The 20,912-nt window shown below is 40.5% G+C and overlaps 1 pseudogene; it reads left to right on the forward strand.

The window, feature by feature from the left end:
• Positions 1 to 12,889: 12,889 nt before the first annotated feature.
• On the forward strand, positions 12,890 to 17,288 carry LOC115186424 (zinc finger protein 420-like; annotated as a pseudogene).
• Positions 17,289 to 20,912: the final 3,624 nt, after the last annotated feature.

Below are 20,912 nucleotides of genomic sequence, written 5' to 3' on the forward strand. Positions count from 1 at the left end.
CAATCCAAGCTAGATGCGCTCAATCTCACACAAATTATCAAGGAACCCACCAGGTACAACCCTAAATCCGTAAACATGGGCACCCTCATAGATATTATCCTGACCAACTTGCCCTCCAAATACACCTCTGCTGTTTTCAATCAGAATCTCAGCGATCACTGCCTCATTGCCTGCATCCATTATGTGTTCGCGGTCAAACGACCACCCCTCATCACTGTTAACCTCTCTAGGGTCGGCGGGACGAAATCGTCCCACCTACGTAACAGCCAGTGGAATCCTGTGGCGCGTTATTCAAATACCTTAGAAATGCTATTACTTCAATTTCTCAAACATATGACTATTTTACAGCTATTTAAAGACAAGACTCTCGTTAATCTAACCACACTGTCCGATTTCAAAACGGCTTTACAACGAAAGCAAAACATTAGATTATGTCAGCAGAGTACCCAGCCAGAAATAATCAGACACCCATTTTTCAAGCTAGCATATAATGTCACAAAAACCCAGAAGACAGCTAAATGCAGCACTAACCTTTGATGATCTTCATCAGATGACACACCTAGGACATTATGTTATACAATACATGCATGTTTTGTTCAATCAAGTTCATATTTATATCAAAAACTAGCTTTTTACATTAGCATGTGACGTTTAGAACTAGCATACCCCCCGCAAACTTCCGATGAATTTACTAACAATTTACTAAATTACTCACGATAAACGTTCACAAAAAGCATAACAATTATTTTAAGAATTATAGATACAGAACTCCTCTATGCACTCGATATGTCCGATTTTAAAATAGCTTTTCGGTGAAAGCACATTTTGCAATATTCTAAGTAGATAGCCCGGCATCACAGGGCTAGCTATTTAGACACCCAGCAAGTTTAGCACTCACCAAAGTCAGATTTACTATAAGAAAAATGTTATTACCTTTCCTGTTCTTCGTCAGAATGCACTCCCAGGACTTCTACTTCAATAACACATGTACGTTTGGTCCAAAATAATCCATAGTTATGTTCCAACAGCGGCGTTTTGTTCGTGCGTTCAAGACACTATCCCAATGGTAAATAAGGGTCACGCGCACGGCGCATTTCGTGACAAAAGATTTCTAAATATTTCATTACCGTACTTCGAAGCATGTCAACCGCTGTTTAAATTCAATTTTTATGCCATTTTTCTTGTAAAAAAGCGATAATATTCCGATCGGGAATCTGCAATTAGGTAAACAGCCGAAAGAAAATACAGCACAGGGTCGACTCGGGCACGCGCCTAATTCCTTTGTCCTCTTATCGGCCACTTGGCAAAGGCGATAATGTGTTTCAGCCTGGGGCTGCCTCGATATCGTTCAGCTTTTTCCCAGGCTCTGAGAGCCTATGGAAGCCGTAGGAAGTGTCATGTTACAGCTAAGATCCCCACTCTTCAATAAACAGAGACAAGAAGAACGACTCCTTGTCAGACAGGCCACTTCCTGCATGAAATCTTCTCAGGTTTTTGCCTGCCATATGAGTTCTGTTATACTCACAGACACCATTCAAACAGTTTTAGAAACTTTAGGGTGTTTTCTATCCATATCTAATAAGTATATGCATATTCTAGTTACTGGGTAGGAGTAGTAACCAGATTAAATCGGGTACGTTTTTTATCCGGCCGTGTAAATACTGCCCCCTAGCCCTAACAGGTTTTAATCATCTGTCTGACTTTGTTGTTCACACAGGAGAGATACTTAACTATCGTGGATCCTCTGGGGAGCCTCAACAACCTCGTGATGCTGAAAAGGCAGAGAAGAGTCTCTCCAGATCAGAACACCTCAATAAACACCTTCAGAGATCCACAGGGAAGAGAACTAACTGCTGCTCTGACTGTGGGAAGAGATTCACCTCATCAGGCATTAAAATTCATCAGAGAACACACACAGGAGAGAAACTTTATAGCTGTGTTCAATGTGGGAAGAATTTTGGTCGATCTGGAGAGCTGACAGTGCACCAGAGAATACACACTGGAGAGAAACCTTTTAGCTGTGATCAAAGTGGGAAGAGTTTTCGTCAATCTGGAGAGCTGACAGTGCACCAGAGAATACACACAAGAGAGAAACCTTACAGCTGTGTTCAATGTGGGAAGAGTTTTGGTCGATCTTGCCATCTGACTCTACACCAGAGAACACACACAGGAGAGAAATTTTATAGCTGTGGTCAATGTGGGAAGAGTTTTGGTAGATCTGGCCATCTGGTATCACACCAGAGAACACACACAGGAGAGAGAACTTACAGCTGTGATCAATGTGGGAAGAGTTTTGGTCAATCTGGCCATCTGGTATCACACCAGAGAATACACACAGGAGAGAAACCTAATAGCTGTGATCAATGTGGGAAGGGTTTTGGTCGATCTGGAGAGCTGACAGTGCACCAGAGAACACACACAGGAGAGAAACCTTATAGCTGTGGTCAATGTGGGTAGAGTTTTGCTGCATCGAGAACTCTGACTCTACACCAGAGAATACACACAGGAGAGAAATCTTATAGCTGTGATTAATGTGGGAAGAGTTTTGGTCAATCTGGCCATCTGGTATCACACCAGAGAACACACACAGGAGAGAAACCTTATAGCTGTGATCAATGTGGGAAGAGATGTACTACATCTGGCTCTCTGACTCTACACCAGAGAACACACACAGGAGAGAAACCTTATAGCTGTGGTCAATGTGGGAAGAGATTTTCTCGATCTGGCTCTCTGACTCTACACAAGAGAACACACACAGGAGAGAAATCTTATAGCTGTGATCAGTGTGACAAGAGATACTTTGATTAAAGATCTCTGATCAAACATCAGAAAATATATGGAGTTATTTCGTGATATCAATGAAAAAATGTCACAATGTAGAATGTTTTTAACATTGTAGCAGGAGTATTTTAAGGAATTTCACAATGTAGAACCCTAAACGTTTGCCCCACTCAATTGATTTCAGCGTGATATGGATATTAGCCTCAGGGGAAAAATCCAGGCTCTGAATTGAAAGAGAACTATTTATGTTATTTAACAGAGTGGCTAACAAAAAAAGAGTTGTGTTCCACTTACCACGTTGGTGACCCACTGGAATCAAAATGCAACACTTCAAAATGTAGCGATCTGTTTTCTACAAATTGTCCTCTAACCAGTGATGTACACATTATTCCCAGATTCCGTGTGGTTTTTGAGCTGTTAGTTTTAACAGGACGTTCAACGTCATCTCCCTCCTCTAGCACAACCTGATTTCCCCCCTAATTGATATCAGTGATTTATTGCTACTTGTCAAAACAACAGTGTTTTTGGTGCTTGTGCAGTTAATAAGGTGCTTGTTTAAAAAAATGCATGTAGTATGATTATTGTGGCAGATGTTTGTGTATATAGCACATTTTATGTTTAAATTTGGACATGTTAAAACTGTGTTTTGACATTGGGCTATCCCACCCAGCAAAATGTCATTGAAAAGACGTTGAAAATAAGACTATGCAATCAAATATTTCCTATTTACAATTCATGTAACATTTAGTAATGATAATTCTTTATGCAAGCAACTGACCATTTTTGGTACAATTATATTGACATTGTTGCCCTGCTTTTAGAATATCAGGGTTCATTCTCAGATGTGCCAACCCAAATGTACTAGAGCATGACATTGGGGACTGGACCCCGATCCAACAACATGCCTATCGAGTGAACCCTGAAAAGAGAGAGAAGCTCTGCTGTGAGCTGGAAAGTTACTACGGATATTGCAGGAGTTTCCTCTTGAAATTAGACATGTCCGTGGTAAGGACAACTTGGTTGCTGATAGTCTCAAGGGTGGGCAGTTAAAAAGTTTTGTGTTTAGCCAGTGCTTTGTTATGGATCACAATTTATTTTGACTGCACGTTTTTCCGTATTGGAGATGAGTTTTGTTTGGGCTCGTTCCAAGGGGACGAGAGTTCTAGAAGCTATTAAGTTTTAGGAAGACGAGAGTTCTAGAAGCTAGTGAGTTCTAGGATTCTATAGAAAGAAAAAGGAGAAAAAAATAATACTATTGTATATTATTATTTAGAAATGTTTTTTTCTTGTTTTTAATTGTTGACAGCCAGTAGACACCATGTTTATTTGTAGAAGGTGAAGCTTTGTAGTTGATTATAACATGAAATGGAAGTTGTTTTCTGTTGGTGGTGACCAAACTTGTCCAACAAAAACATAGGATATATTTGTTGTCTTAAGGGGGAAGGTGTTACAGGCTTTGTTTTTCCATTTATGTTTTGAGGTTGGCCTTTAGCACGTCTAGCTCGTTAACACGTCTAGCTCGTTAGCACGTCTAGCTCGTTAGCACGTAGGACACACTGATTGGTGTTACCTCGTTAGTCAGTATGTTTTACACCTGTGCTGGCTTGTCCATCTCGTTAGTGGGAAGGTGTTTCACCTGAGCTGGTCCAGGTTCTATTTAAGAGTGTCTGGCCCAGTGCTCCAGTTGTCTTGATACATGTGGAGAGTCAACACCTTTAGTTGCTCCACCTTTTTGGTTTGCTTCCTGTCTTTAAGTTTGGTGTGGGATTTTCTTTTGTTTTCCTCTTCTTGGGCAGATTTAGTGGGTCTCATGGTGGGTGTCTTTTAGGTCCCAGTTGTTGTTACTAGTCAACTTTCAGTGGACACCCCCATAGTGTCGTTCAGAGCCCCTCCTAAAAAACAAGCTTGTATTTTGGGTTGGATATCGCATCCAATTAATATTTTAATCAATGGCATTTCCTTAGAATGCTCATTAGTCTTTCAGTTGTTATTCTTCTGTTTTTTATCCTCATATTTGTGTACTAAATATTTTGATGTCTGACATGTGCTGTATAAATAAAGCTTGATTTGATTTGAACATATTGCAAAACAAATTAACCCAATGACTGACCAATCAACAGACTCTTGGTCCATCTTAGTATGAAAAACAGTATCAATCCCACTTTTCCAGCCTGCTGAAGGCGTGGTGGAGTGGTAAACACCACCCCCGGCTCTACCAGGGGCTTGAGGTGGTCTCCCACAGCTCTGATTATATCATGTTCTGTGGCCTTGCCGTTCCATTTCTTGACTGCTCCTGCAACACAGAAACACATTTAGTCATATTATATAAAACACTCCAAGTAATGGATATGGAGCATCTGTAGCCTCAGTTATACCTGGCACCTTAATGTGACTTCTGTCATCCGATCACTCCAAGCTGCATTAGGTTCAGATCTATCAGGATGGGCCTTTGACAGTCTGGACGCAGTCAGGCCACTGAATATAAATAAGCAACGTAAAGAGGTGGGGTGAATGAGTGGGGAAAAGTACATTCTACACAAATTACCTTCATAATAACAAAGAACAAATGCATGTGCCTGAGGGGAAATTAACTTTCCTTCTGACAAAATAGGTGAGAAATTACACCAATATCAGTAGACAACTTGCACTGCTGCTGAAAAACATCTCCACAGCATGACGTTGCCACCAGCATGCTTCACCGTAGGGATGGTACCAATTTTCCTCCAGACGTGACACATGACATTCAGGCCAAAGAGTTCAATCTTGGTTTAATCAGACCAGAGAATCTTGTTTCTTATGGTCTGAGAGTCCTTTAGGTGCCTTTTGGCAAACTCCAAGTGGGCTGTCATGTGCCTTTTACTGAGGAGTAGCTTCTGTCTGGCCTCTACCATAAAGGCCTGATTGGTGGAGTACTGCAGTGATGATAATCCTTCTGGAAGGTTCTCCACAGATGAACTCTGGAGCTCTGTCAGAGTGACCATCGAGTTTTTGGTCACCTCCCTGACGAAGACCCTTCTCTCCCGATTGCTCAGTTTGGCCGGGCAGCCAGCTCTAGGAAGAGTCTTGGTGGTTCCAAACTTATTCCATTTAAGAATGATGGAGGCCACTGTGTTCTTGAGGACCTTCAATGCTGCAGACATTTTTTGGAACCCTTCCCCAGATCTGTGACTCGACACAATCCTGTCTCAGAGCTCTACGGACAATTCCTTTGACCTCATAGCTTGGTTTTAGCTCTGACATAAACTGTGGGACCTTATATAGACAGGTGTGTGCCTTTCCAAATCATGTCCAATCAATTGAATTTACCACAAGTGGACTCGAATCAAGTTGTAGGAACATCTCAAGGATGATCAATGGAAACAGGATGCACCTGAGCTCAATTTCGAGTCGCATAGCAAAGAGCACTTAAGTAAATACATTTGCAAAAATTTCTAAAAACCTGTTTTGGGTTTGTCTTTGTGGGGTATTGTGATGTCATTATGGGGTATTGTGAAGTATTGTATGTGGATTGATGAGGGCAAAAAATTATTCAATTTTAGAATAAGGCTGTAACGTAAGAAAATGTGGAAAAGGTGAAGGTGTCTGAATACTTTGCGAATGCACTGTATATCGCTGGCAGAGTTTTCTACCATTGGCAAATTTGTACACAGTCATGTGGTACGTGGTATAGAAAAGTCCAATCTTAGGAGAGTACATGGGAGGCACTATACTGTGTGTCTGCAGGTGTCTATCTGGTCAAAACCACTGATACAGGTGCCCCTCCACCTTCTGGTGGGATGGATCATGTCTACAGAGAAACCTAGATTCAAATACTTAGATTTGTGTGTATTGGGTATATGTCGTGAAATTGTTAGATATTACTTATTAGATATTACTGCACTGTCGGAGCTAGAAACACAAGCATTTCACTACACCCACAATAACATCTGCTAAACACGTGTATGTGACCAATAAAATGTGATTTTGATTTGAATTAAACGTCCTATTTATCAAAGATGCTTTTGGCTGGAGTCAAAATGACTCCAAAGGATTTGAATTTGTTAAAAGTCCATATTGATACAGAAACACTAAACCATGATTTAGATGTATTAACAACCAGGTGATTGACAAAGTCATGAAAAATTGGAAGAATTGAATAAACCACATTTTGGCTATGATAAAAGATATGCCTCTGGGGTCAAAATGATCCATGTCAGAAGTATGGTTCAATGCAAATGTGTAGTGGGTGTAAAGTTTGTTTTAAATTCTCACTCATTAAAAACGAATCAATCAACACATGCTTCTCTTTGAACGACTTAATATAATATTAAACTTTCCTGAAATAAATGAAAAATAAACGTTTGGTTCCTCAACTGCGTTGCCCTCCAGTCAGCAGATGGCGATGTGCGTCTTTTAGGTTCAGGCGATGCTGCCAGTGTGACGTATAATCTAGTGGACGGACGCTCCTTCAACAACAACAGCTAGTCAGACACCTCGGTAGCTTTCTAGCAAACATAGCTACAACATTCACGCTCTTTACACTGTGTTGGTGTATATTCGTCGCTGTGTATTAAACACACTTCTGTTGTATGTACTTGTTGGCCCATTTAATTATATATTTACGTTGTTTGTCAGCTAGCTGGTTTGCTAAGTTAGCTTAGAACTAGGCTAGTCGCTAATGCTAGCTAGCTAATATCCCCGACCATGAGTTCACTAAGCTACTCTCCTCCTACAGTAAAACAAGAAGTAGAGGCTGAGGCTGTTACCGTGAAAGAAGAAGAGAAAGACGTTTCAGTTAAAGAAGAGGAAGACGCGTTTAGAGTGAAAGAGGAGGAGGATGTTACAGTAAAAGAAGAGGAGGATTCCGTTTTTGGAGTGACAAAGGAGGAGGAAACTGGATATCTGGGCCCGGTTTCCCAAACGCATCTTCAGGCACCCAATGGTTCTAACGATGAACGGGCCCTGATTAACACTAGTAAGTACTGTCTTAAAAACAGAGGCACAAACTCTGCAGTTGTTGAACTGATGTGTGGTGTTAAAGGGGAAATCTGCAATTGCTACATCCATATTTAGACTTTTAAATTATTAATTTATAGCCATTGATTCTTGAAGAATATAACACATGCCTCATGAGCTTAGTTCAACTGTTGTACCCCATCAGAACCCCAAATAAGCTTTTTTTACTCTGTTTAGAAACAATGTAAATCTACACTGTATAGCCTCAACATGGTTAAAACTATAATGTTGATATCATTGATGGTCAGTCCTTGTATCCATAGGTCTGTCTATGAATTAGAGACCAGTTACATTTCTCTAGCCCCATCCATCATCTTATAACCAAAACAGTGGTGGAATTACAGCTTTGTCATTGTTTCAACTGCAAATTGGTTGATTGATTGTTGTGTGGCTTTTTTAAAGGGACAACCTAGGATTTAAACAACAACAAAATGGCTGCCCAGAGACTTGGTTTGGTAAACAGTTGAGGGATGGGGGCTGGAGAAATGTAACCACTCTCAAATTCATAGAGAAAGCTATTGTATCAACCTTAACCCAAAACCTAGCGACCTCGTCAAGAAGTTCAAATCAAAATCAAATTTATTTATATAGCCCTTCTTACATCAGCTGATATCTCAAAGTGCTGTACAGAAACCCAGCCTAAAACCCCAAACAGCAAGCAATGCAGGTGTAGAAGCACGGTGGCTAGGAAAAACGCCCTAGAAAGGCCAAAACCTAGGAAGAAACCTAGAGAGGAACCAGGCTATGAATGGTGGCCAGTCCTCTTCTGGCTTTGCCAGGGTGGAGATTAACAGAACATGGCCAAGATGTTCAAATGTTCATAAATGACCGGCATGGTCAAATAATAATAATCATAGTAGTTGTCGAGGGTGCAACAAGTCAGCAACTCAAGAGTAAGTGTCAGTTGGCTTTTTCATAGCCGATCTTTGAGAGTATCACTACCGCTCCTGCTGTCTCTAGAGAGTTGAAAACAGCAGGTCTGGGACAGGTAGCACGTCCAGTGATCAGGTCAGGGTTCCAGCACGTCTGGGACAGCAGGTCTGGGACAGGTAGCACGTCCGGTGAACAGGTCAGGGTTCCATAGCCGCAGGCAGAACATTTGAAACTGGAGCAGCAGCACGACCAGGTGGACTGGGGACAGCAAGGAGTCATCATGCCAGGTAGTCCTGAGGCATGGTCCTAGGGCTCAGGTCCTCAGAATGAGAGAATTAGAGAGAGCATATTTAAATTCACACAGGACACCGGATAAGACGAGAAATACTCCAGATGTAACAGACTGACCCTAGCCCCCCGCCACATAAACTACTGCAGCATAAATACTGGAGGCTGAGATAGGAGGGGTCAGGAGACACTGTGGCCCCATCCAGTTCAGACATCTTGGCATAACAATTATAAGGTGTTGACTTGACAGTCGCTGGACCCAGGTTTGAGTCCAGCTCAGGGCTACCCCCTGAATTGACTACACTATGAATACAAGGACTGGCCATCCATGATGTCATAATGACAGTTTAACCAGGTTTCTAGGATATATAGTATATTCTAGAATTCATCCATGATGTCATAATGATAGTTTAACCAGGTTTCTAGGCTATATAGTATATTCTAGAATTCATCCCTGATGTCCTAATGATAGTTTAACCAGGTTTCTAGGCTATATAGTATATTCTAGAATTGCCAGTGTAGATTTCCTGTGGGTGCGCAAATTATTAGAGCTGTTGATAAGTCATTGTATAATTTTCAGTATTTTTGTTTTCATGCCATTACATCAATATAGCCCAACCAGAGGAATAAACTCTTCCTGAACAACCACGTCCTGCTGGCCTTCATAAATTCTGACGTTGCTGGTAATAGGCTTCGACACAAGCAGTTGGCAACCTACATTTGGAGTGCAAATTTATCTGACCATTTCTACTGATCTGGTGCCAGTTATGATTTTAATATGCACATTTTACAGGAACAGTTTAATTGAATTTATAATAGTATCTCAAAATCATTGTCTGTGATTAATCTACATTCTATCTAAATCTAAATGAAAATTATACAAATCTAAAAGTAACTTTTATTGCCAACTGTAAAAAATTGCCTACATAAAGCCTGCAGGTAGAAAATATTCTCTGCTATTATTCTGACATTTCACATTCTTAAAATAAAGTGATGATCCTAACTGACCTAAGACAGGGAATTTTTGCTAGGATTAGTTGTCAGGAATTGTGAAAAACTGAGTTTAAATGTATTTGGCTAAAGTGTATGTAAACGTCCGACTTCAACTGTATATTGCTGTTCACTGGACCCTATGATCACTTGGCTACATAGCTGATGCCTGCTGGACTGTTCATTAATCACGGAACTCCATTTTGTTTATTTTGTTTATCTGTCGGCCCCAGCCTCGAACTCAGGCCCTGTGTGTAGTTAACTGACCCTCTCTGCCCATTCATCACCATTTTACCTGTTGTTGTTGTCTTAGCTGATTAACTGTTGTCTTACCTGTTGTTGTCTTAGCTAGCTCTCCCAATCAACACCTGTGATTGCTTTATGCCTCGCTTTATCTCTCTAATGTCAATATGCCTTGTATACTGTTGTTTAGGGAAGTTATTGCTTTATTTTACTGCGGAGCCCCTAGTCCCACTCAACATGCCTCAGAGAGCTCTTTTGTCCCACCTCCCACACATGCGTTACCTCTATGGTGGTTAATTTCTTTACTATCAAATGAGGAGAGACTAACTTCACACAAGTCAGAGTTATACTTAAACTAAATATTTAATAATAAGAGCTTTGCAATAGCAATGACTTATCAACGATTCACCATTTTCTAATGATCCGTTGAGTGGCAAAACAAAAGTACAAAGATCTTTTATAGCCAAGATACACATCTTTCAACCTACATGACGAACAACAGATACATAGAATGGTCACAATGTTAACATTTGTATGAAAGATATCTATAATACATAGCAGACAGCATCTGCTGTGTCAACAGTTTTCATTGTATAGACCAGTGTCTGGTCCTCCTACTCCAAACTGGAACCGTCTCTTCCTGGTACGGTATAGAACAGAACCATTAGCTCATGTTCTCTGGATGCTCTTTAGGCTTTATTACCCAAAGACATCGTAAATCTCCTCTGTCAGTGTTATCTCATAGAGGCCCATCCTCAGTAGAACACACACACACAATAGTTAACAGAATACTCTATTCTGTCAAATAAAACAACCATTATAAGCATTATAACATAATCTTGCAATTTCCCTGACACATCACCTAGCATAACTGTTGCCTCCAGAGATGCAACCTCTCTTATTGTCACTCAATGCCTAGGTTTACCTCCACTGTACCCGCACACTACCATACCCCTGTCTGTACATTATGCCTTGAATCTATCCTACCACGCCCAGAAATCTGCTCCTTTTATTCTCTGTTCACAACGCACTAGACGACCAGTTCTGATAGCCTTTAGCCTTACCCTCATCCTACTCCTCTGTTCCTCGGGTGATGTAGAGGTTAACCCAGGCCCTGTGTGTCCCCAGGCGCTCTCATTTGTTGACTTCTGTAACCGTAAAAGCCTTGGTTTCATGCATGTTAACATCAGAAGCCTCCTCCCTAAGTTTGTTTTACTCACTGCTTTAGCACACTCCGCCAACCTTGATGTCCTTGCCGTGTCTGAATCCTGGCTTTGGAAGGCCACCAAAAATTCTGAAATTTCCATCCCCAACTACAACATTTTCCATCAAGATAGAACTGCCAAAGGGGGAGGAGTTGCAATCTACTAGAGAGATGGCCTGCAAAGTTCTGTCATACTTTCCAGGTCTATGCCCAAACAGTTTGAGCTTCTAATTTTAAAAATGAATCTCTCCAGAAATAAGTCTCTAACTGTTGCCACCTGTTACAGACCCCCCTCAGCTCCCAGCTGTGCCCTGGACACCATATGTGAATTGATTGCCCCCATCTATCTTCAGAGTTCATTCTGTTAGGTGACCTAAACTGGGATGCCTGGTTGTTCTTTAAAAGTAATTTCCTCACCACCTTAAATAAGCATGCCCCTTTCAAAAATTGTAAAACTAAGAACAGATATAGCCCTTGGTTCACTCCAGACCTGACTGCCCTCAACCAGCACAAAAACATCCTGTTGCGTACTGTACTAGCATCGAATAGTCCCCACGATATACAACCTTTCAGAGAAGTCGGGAACCAATACACACAGTCAGTTAGGAAAGCAAAAGCTAGCTTTTACAAACAGAAATTTGCATCCTGTAGCTTTAACTCCAAAAAGTTTTGGGACACTGTAAAGTCCATGGAGAATAAGAGCACCTCATCCCAGCTGCCCACTGCACTGAGGCTAGGAAATACTGTCACCACCAATAAATCCACTATAATCGAGAATTTCAACAAGCATTTCTCTACAGCTGGACATGCTTTCCTCCTGGCTACCCCAACCCCGGCCAACAGCTCCCCACCTCCCACAGCTACTTGCCCAAACCTCCACAGCTCCTCCTTCATCCAAATCCAGATAGCTGATGTTCTGAAAGAGCTGCAAAACCTGGACCCGTACAAATCAGCTGGGCTAGACAATCTGGACCCTCTCTTTCTACAATTATCCGCCGCCATTGTGGCAACCCCTATTACTAGTCTGTTCCACCTCTCTTTAGTATCGTATTATTGTAAAGTGGTTGTTCCACTGGATATCATAAGGTGAATGCACCAATTTGTAAGTCGCTCTGGATAAGAGCGTCTGCTAAATGACGTAAATGTAATGTCCGAGATTCCTAAAGATTGGAACGCTTCCGCGGTCAACCCCCCTCTTCAAAGGGGGTGACACTCTAGACCCACACTGTTACAGACCTATATCCATCCTGCCCTGCCTTTCTAAAGTCTTCGAAAGCCAAGTTAACTAACAGATCACTGACCATTTTGAATCCCACCGTACCTTCTCCGCTGTGCAATCCAGTTTCCGAGCTGGTCACGGGTGCACCTCAGCCACGCTCAAGGTACTAAACTATATCATAACCGCCATCGATAAAAGACAGTACTGTGCAGCCGTCTTCATCAACCTGGCCAAGGCTTTCGACTCTGTTAATCACCGTATTCTTATCGGCAGACTCAACAGCCTTGGTTTCTCAAATGACTGACTCACCTGGTTCTCACCTGGTGAGCCTGTTGTCCGGACCTCTGGCAGTCTCTATGGGGGTACCACAGGGTTCAATTCTCGAGCCGACTCTTTTCTCTGAATATACCAACAATATTGCTCTTGCTGCGGGTGATTCTATGATCCACCTTTACGCAGACGACACCATTCTGTATACATCTGGCCCTTCTTTGGACAATGTGTTAACAAACCTCCAACCGAGCTTCAATGCCATACAACACTCCTTCCGTGGTCTCCAACTGCTCTTAAACGCTAGTAAAACTAAATGTATGCTCATCAACCGATCGCTGCCCGCACCCGCCCGTCCAGCATCACTACTCTGGACGGTTCTGACTTAGAATATGTGGACAACTGTAAATACCTAGGTGTCTGGCTAGACTGTAAACTCTCCTTCCAGACTAATGTTAAGCATTTCCAATCCAAAATGTAATCTAGAATCGGCTTCCTATTTCGCAACAAAGCCTCCTTCACTCACGCTGCCAAACATACCTTCGTAAAACTGACTATCCTACGGATCCTTGACTTCGGCAATGTCATTTTCAAAATAGCCTCCAACACTCTACTCAGCAAACTAGAATGCAGTCTATCACAGTGCCATCCGTTTTGTCACCAAAGCCCCATATAGCACCCACCACTGCGACCTGTATGCTCTCTTCGGCTGGCCCTCGCTACATATTCGTCGCCAAACCCACTGGCTCCAGGTCATCTATAAGTCTTTGCTAGGCCGCCTTCACTCAGCTCACTGGTCACCATAGCAACACCCACCCATAGCACGCGCTCCAGGAGGTATATCTCAGTGGTCATCCCCAAAGCCAACACCTACATTGGCCGCCTCTCCTTCCAGTTCTCTGCTGCCAATCCAGTTCTCTGCTGCCAATCATTGCAAAAATCGCTGAATTTGGAGACTTTCATCTCCCTCACTAACTTTAAGCATCAGCTATCTGAGCAGCTTACCGATCGCTGCAGCTGTACATAGTCCATCTGTAAATAGCCCATCTATCTACCTACCTCATCCCCATGTTTTTATTTACTTTTTTTGCTCTTTTGCACACCAGTATTTCTACTTGCACATCATCATCTGCACATCTAATACTCCAGTGTTAATCTGCTAAATTGTATTACTCTGCTACTATGGCCTATTTATTGCCTTACCTCCTTACTCCATTTGCACACACTGTATATAGATTTTTCTATTGTGTTATTGACTGTTCGTTTGTTTATCCAACGTGTAGCTCTGTTGTTTTTGTCGCACTGCTCTTCTTTATCTTGGCCAGGTCGCAGTTGTAAATGAGAACTTGTTCTCAACTAGCCTACCTGGTTAAATAAAGGTGAAAAAAAATGAAATTAAAACATCTTAACTTTATTTACAACAACCAAATGGATACTGTCATTAACGCGGTTCTTCAATAATTACACATAATTCTTAATACTGTAGCTGTTTTGTTAGTCACGTTCAACTATCATCAGCTGATCCAGGAAATCTTTTTCTGAATGACAGTCACATGACAAACATCACGACATGCAACAACAACCAAAGTGCTTCTTCATTCATTACTCTGGTAAAGACAGTTATGCTGTGCTCCACTTTGGATCCAAGATCCTTAACAAATTGATGTTTATAATGTTATTGTCTGCTTGATTTACTGTAGGGTCTCGTTAGTCTGTTTGCACACAGAGATACTTAGCTCATAATGTGTAGAGAACTGTTCCTTGATGGATAGGCTATTGTACAACACACAAAGCTATTTTCCTATATTTGTTGTTAGAAGAAGTTATGGGTCCTACAGTAGGTCTATGTTGTTGTTAGAAGAAGTTATGGGTCCTACAGTAGGTCTATGTTATTGTTAGGTGAAGTTATGGGTCCTACAGTAGGTCTCTGTTTTTGTTAGGTGAAGTTATGGGCCAATTTGGCAAACAGTGTGCAAACCCTCATTTTCAGGCTGATGGAAAAGCCATAGAGCATTTTACTGGTTGAAGTGTTTTTTAAGTACAAAGTGGTTGATTTGCGATGATGACACAAACATTATATTAAGCAAGACATTCAAACGAGCCTTACAATTATAATCCAAAGTAGTGTGAAATGTACTCATAAGCAACCTGGTAATGGAGCAAACCATTTTTGCTCCAGGCAGATATACTACATCCATAACTAGTGGTTTCCTCATTACCAGATATACTACATCCATAACTAGTGGTTTCCTCATTACCAGATATACTACATCCATAACTAGTGGTTTCCTCATTACCAGATATACTACATCCATAACTAGTGGTTTCCTCATTAGCAGATATACTACATCCATAACTAGTGGTTTCCTCATTACCAGATATACTACATCCATAACTAGTGGTTTCCTCATTAGCAGATATACTACATCCATAACTAGTGGTTTCCTCATTACCAGATATACTACATCCATAACTAGTGGTTTCTTCATTACCAGATATACTACATCCATAACTAGTGGTTTCCTCATTACCAGATATACTACATCCATAACTAGTGGTTTCCTCATTACCAGATATACTACATCCATAACTAGTGGTTTCCTCATTACCAGATATACTACATCCATAACTAGTGGTTTCCTCATTACCAGATATACTACATCCATAACTAGTGGTTTCCTCATTAGCAGGGAGGAGTTTCTGCAACAACTTGCATCGCAATTTTAGAAAACACAGAAAAAAATCTTTTCTCACACATTTTTGCTCCAGGCAGACATACAATTTTAGCACGGAAAGGGGCCTATATTGGAGACCAGAAGTCATCTGGCACATTGCTTAGGGTTTCAACAACATGAATAACTTATTTCTAGTCTACAATCTTAGATGTTACTACTAATGTGAAAACAAGACTAAATCTGACTATTGTTGCTATCTTGACTGTCTCCATTTTCAAATTTAACAGACTTCAATTGTTGTACAACTTCATGGGTATGCTCTGGGCATCACCCTTTACCTCAAATAAACAGTGGATTTCCACTGTTGTGGGACTTTAACCATCTGTCTGACTTTGTCATTCACACAGGAGAGAGACACGACTATCGTGGATCCTCTGGGGAGCCTGAACAACCTCATGATGCTGACAAGGCAGAGAAGAGTCTCTCCACATTAGAACACCTCAAGAAACACCAGCAGAGACCCACAGGGAAGAGAACTCACAGCTGCTCTGACTGTGGGAAGAGATTCACCTCATCAACAGCCATTAAAATGCATCAGAGAATCCACACACTAGAGAAACCTTATAGCTGTACTCAATGTGGGAAGAGTTTTGATACATCTAGCCGTCTTAATGTACACCAAAAAACACACACAGGAGACAAACCTTATACCTGTGATCGATGTGGGAAGAGTTTTACTCGGCTAAGCAGCCTGATAGCACACCAGAGAATACACACAGGAGAGAAACCGTATAGCTGTGATGAATGTGGGAAGAGTTTTACTCAGCTAAGCAGCCTGATATCACACCAGAGAATACACACAGGAGAGAAACCATATAGCTGTGATGAATGTGGGAAGAGATTTACTACTACGAGCCATCTGACTCTTCACCAGAGAACACACACAGGAGAGAAACCTTATAGCTGTACTCAATGTGGGAAGAGTTTTACTCAGCTAGGCAGCCTGATATCACACCAAAGAATACACACAGGAGAGAAACCATATAGCTGTGATGAATGTGGGAAGAGTTTTACTACTACGAGCCATCTGACTCTTCACCAGAGAACACACACAGGAGAGAAACCTTATAGCTGTACTCAATGTGGGAAGAGTTTTGTTCAATCTTGTGAACTGAAGATACACCAGAGAACACACACAGGAGAGAAACCTTATAGCTGTACTGAATGTGGGAAGAGTTTTGTTCAATCTTGCGAACTGAAGATACACCAGAGAATACACACAGGAGAGAAACCTTATAGCTGTATTCAATGTGGGAAGAGTTTTGTTCAATCTGGAGAACTGAAGATACACCAGAGAACACACACAGGAGAGAAACCTTATAGCTGTGATGAATGTGGGAAGAGTTATATTGATTCTAGCAATCTGACTCGACACCAGAGAACACACACAGGAGAGAAACCTTATAGCTGTACTCAATGTGGGAAGAATTTTACTCATTCAACCAGCCTGATATCACACCAGAGAACACACACAGGAGAGAAATCTTATATCTGTGATCAATGTGGGAAGTGTTTTACTTTGTCAGCAATCTGACTGTTCACCAGAGAAAACACACTGGAGAGAAACCCTATAGCTGTACTCAATGTGGGAAGTTATTTATAACATCTAGCCATATGAAGATACACCAGAGAACACACACAGGAGAGAAACCTCAAGGCTGTGACCAGAGATAATCTGATTAAAGATCTCTGATCAAATATCAGAAAATACATACATGAAGGAGTTGTTTCATGATATCAATGAATTAATGTCACAATGTAGAATGTTTTAACATTGTAGTAGGAGTATTTTAATGATGTCACAATGTAGAACCCTAAACGTTTGTTCCCTGTTCTATTGATTTCAACATGATATGGATATTAGACTCAGGGGGAAAATCCAGGCTCTGAATTGAAAGAGTACTATTTATGTGATTTAACAAAAAGTGACTAACACAAAAAGAGTTGTGTTACACTTACCACATTGGTGACCCACTGGAATCAAAATGCAACACTTCAAAATGTAGTAATCTGTTTTCTACAAAGGTTCCTCTAACCAGTGATGTTCACATTATTCCCAGATTCCATGTGGTTTTTGAGCTGTTACTTTAACAGGATGTGCAACCTCATCTCCCTTCTGTCACACAATTGATTTCAACATGATATCGATGAGTTATGACAAATAAGTGTTGTGTTCCTTTGTTTAGCGACCCCTACATTTAAATGCATCACTCCAAAATGTAGCTGACTGTCTTCTGCAGGTTGTCCTCTAACCAGTGAGGTGAAAGATATCTCCCATTTCCATGTGTTTTTTTAGTTGTGTTAGTTTCAACAGCACGCACAACCTGATTTTCCCCCTAATCGATATCACTGATTTATTGCTACTTATCAAAACAACAGCGTTTTTGGTGTTTGTGCAATTTATAAGGTGCTTGTTTTAAAAAAATACAAGTAATATGATTATTGTGGCAGATGTTTGTGTACATAGCACATTTTATGTTTAGGTTTTCAATATATCACAAACTGTTTCTGCATATTGGTTATTGATTTAGACACGTTAAAACTGTGTTTTGACATTGGGGCTATCCCACCTAGCAAAATGTCATTGAAAAGCCCTTGAAAATAAGACATGCAATCAAATATTTCATGTAACATTTAGTAATGAAAATTATTCATTCAACCAACTGACAATTTTTTGGTACAATTATATTGACATTGTTGCCCTGCTTTTAGAATGTCTGGGTACATTCTCAGATGTGCCAACCCAAATGTACTAGAGCAGGACATTGGGGACTGGGCCCCGATCCAACAACATACCTATCTAGTGAACCCTGAAAAGAGAGAGAAGCTCCGCAGTGAGGTGGAAAGTTACCACAGATATTGCAGGAGTTTCCTCTTGAAATCAGACATGTCCGTGGTGAGGACAACTTGGTTGCTGATTGTCTCAAAAAGATTTGTCAAAAAGATTTGTGTTTTGCGTTTAGCCAGTGCATTGCCATGGATCACAATTTATTTTGACTGCACGTTTTTCTGTATTGGAGATGAGTTTTATTTGGGCTCGTTCCAAGGGGATGAGAGTTCTAGAAGCTAGTGAGTTTTAGGAAGACGAGAGTTCTAGAAGCTAGTGAGTTTTAGGATTCTATAGTAAGTGAACCAAGGTGGGGGAGTCTATAGAAAGAAAAAGGTGAAAAAATACTATTGTATATTATTATTATTTAAAAGTACGTGTTTTTTCTTGTTTTTAATTGTTGACAGCCAGTAGACACCATGTTTATATTGGTGAAGGTGAAGCATTGTAGTTGATTATAATGTGAAATGGAAGTTGTTTTCTGTTGGTGGTGAACAAACTTGTCCAACGAAAATATAGGATATATTTGTTGTCTTAAAGGGGAAGGTGTTACAGGCTTTGGTTTTTCCATTTATGTTTTGAGGTTGGACTTTAGCACGTCTAGCTCGTTAGCACTGATTGGTGTCACCTCGTTAGTCAGAATGTGTTACACATGTGCCTGCTTGTCCATCTCGTTATGGTTGAATATTGCATCCAATTGTTAATATTTTAATCAATGGATTTTCCTTGGAATGTTCCGTAGTCTTTCAGTTGTGTAGTAAATATCCGTTTATTTTCATTGTTTTTTCCTGTGAAGCCAATGCGTTGCATCCATCCATGTCTGAAAAGTGCTGTATAAATAAAGCTTGATTTGATTTGAGAATATTGCAAAACAAAGGAACCCAATGATTGACAATCAACAGACTTCATTATTTTTAAATTTTATTTAACCTTTATTTAATTAGGCAAGTCGGTTAACCTCTAGAGGACCCCTTCCCGCTCTGATCCCACTAACGGGATTTATTGACAAGATACCATGGCGGGAAATTCAAAACTGCAAGAATCTAATCATTACAATTTCTCAAACAATCAACTATTTTTCACCATTTGAAAGATAAACATCTCCTAAATCCAACCACATTGTCCGATTTCAAAGAGGCTTTACGGCGAAGCATAAAGTTAGGTTATGTTAGGAGAGTACATTGAAAATAGCTGTGTGTAATGTTTTGTCAATTCAAAGACAGGCGTCACCAAAAGCAGAAAACCAGCTAAAATTATGCACTAACCTTTGACAATCTTCATCAGATGACACTCCTAGGACATTATGTTATACAATACATGCATTTTTTGTTCCATCAAGTTCATATTTATATCCAAAAACAGCATTTTACAGTGGCGGTGAAATTCAGATTTTTTTTTCCCTCAAATGCTTCCGGTGAATCAGCGTTACAATTTACAAAATTACTATTCGAAAACGTTGGTAAATTATAATATTGTCATTCAAAGAATTATAGATTAACATCTCATAAATGCTACCGCATTGCCAGATTTCAAAATAACTTTACTGGGAAATCACACTTTGCAATAAACGGGGTGCTATGCTAAGAACAATAGGCTAGGATATACAGGTTAGCACCATCTTGGAACCATCTAATATCAATAATACTATTGTAAATAATCCCTTACCTTTGATTATCTTCATCAGAAGGAACTTCCAGGAATCCCAGATCCACAACAAATGTGGTTTCTTTCGACAAAGTTCATAATTTATGTCCAAATATCTCCAAGTTGTTCCATGTTGTTAGCGCGTTCAGTAGGCTCCTCAAAATGTAGGGGGGGGGAGTCACGACGAAAAGTAAATAAAAAAAATCTATTTACGTTCGTTCAAACATGTCAAACGTTGTTTAGCATCAATCTTTAGGGCCATTTTTAACGTGAAACATCAGTAATATTTCAACCCGACCTCTCCTGTGTCTTGAAAAACGTTTTGAAAAATGTCTTGCCTCACATGAACGCGCATGTGCGCACAATAATGAAGTGACGACATCCCAGGGACGTCAACTTCCCTTCCTTGTCATCCGGTCTCTGTTCATCATAGACGCTTCAAACAACTTTATAAAGATCGTTGACATCTAGTGGAAGCCGTAGGAAGTGCAAAATGAATCCTTTGTCACTGTGTGATCTATTAGCAATGACTCGAAAATAGTACAGCCACAAAATTCTCATTTCCTGCTTGTATTCTTCTCAGGTTTTTGCCTGCCATATGAGTTTTGTTATACTTACAGACACCATTCAAACAGTTTTAGAAAATTCAGAGTGTTTTCTATCCAAATATGTTAATAATATGCATATCCTAGCTTCTGAGTTGGTGTAGGAGGCAGTTAGAAATGGGCGCATATTTTTTCTAAATTATCAATACTGCCCCCTAGCCCCAACAGAACAAATTCTTATTTACAATGATTGCCTACCAGGGAACAGTGGGTTAACTGCCTTGTTCAGGGGCAGAAC

Source organism: Salmo trutta, unplaced genomic scaffold (assembly GCF_901001165.1).
Source record: "Salmo trutta unplaced genomic scaffold, fSalTru1.1, whole genome shotgun sequence".
Taxonomy (NCBI): domain Eukaryota; kingdom Metazoa; phylum Chordata; class Actinopteri; order Salmoniformes; family Salmonidae; genus Salmo; species Salmo trutta.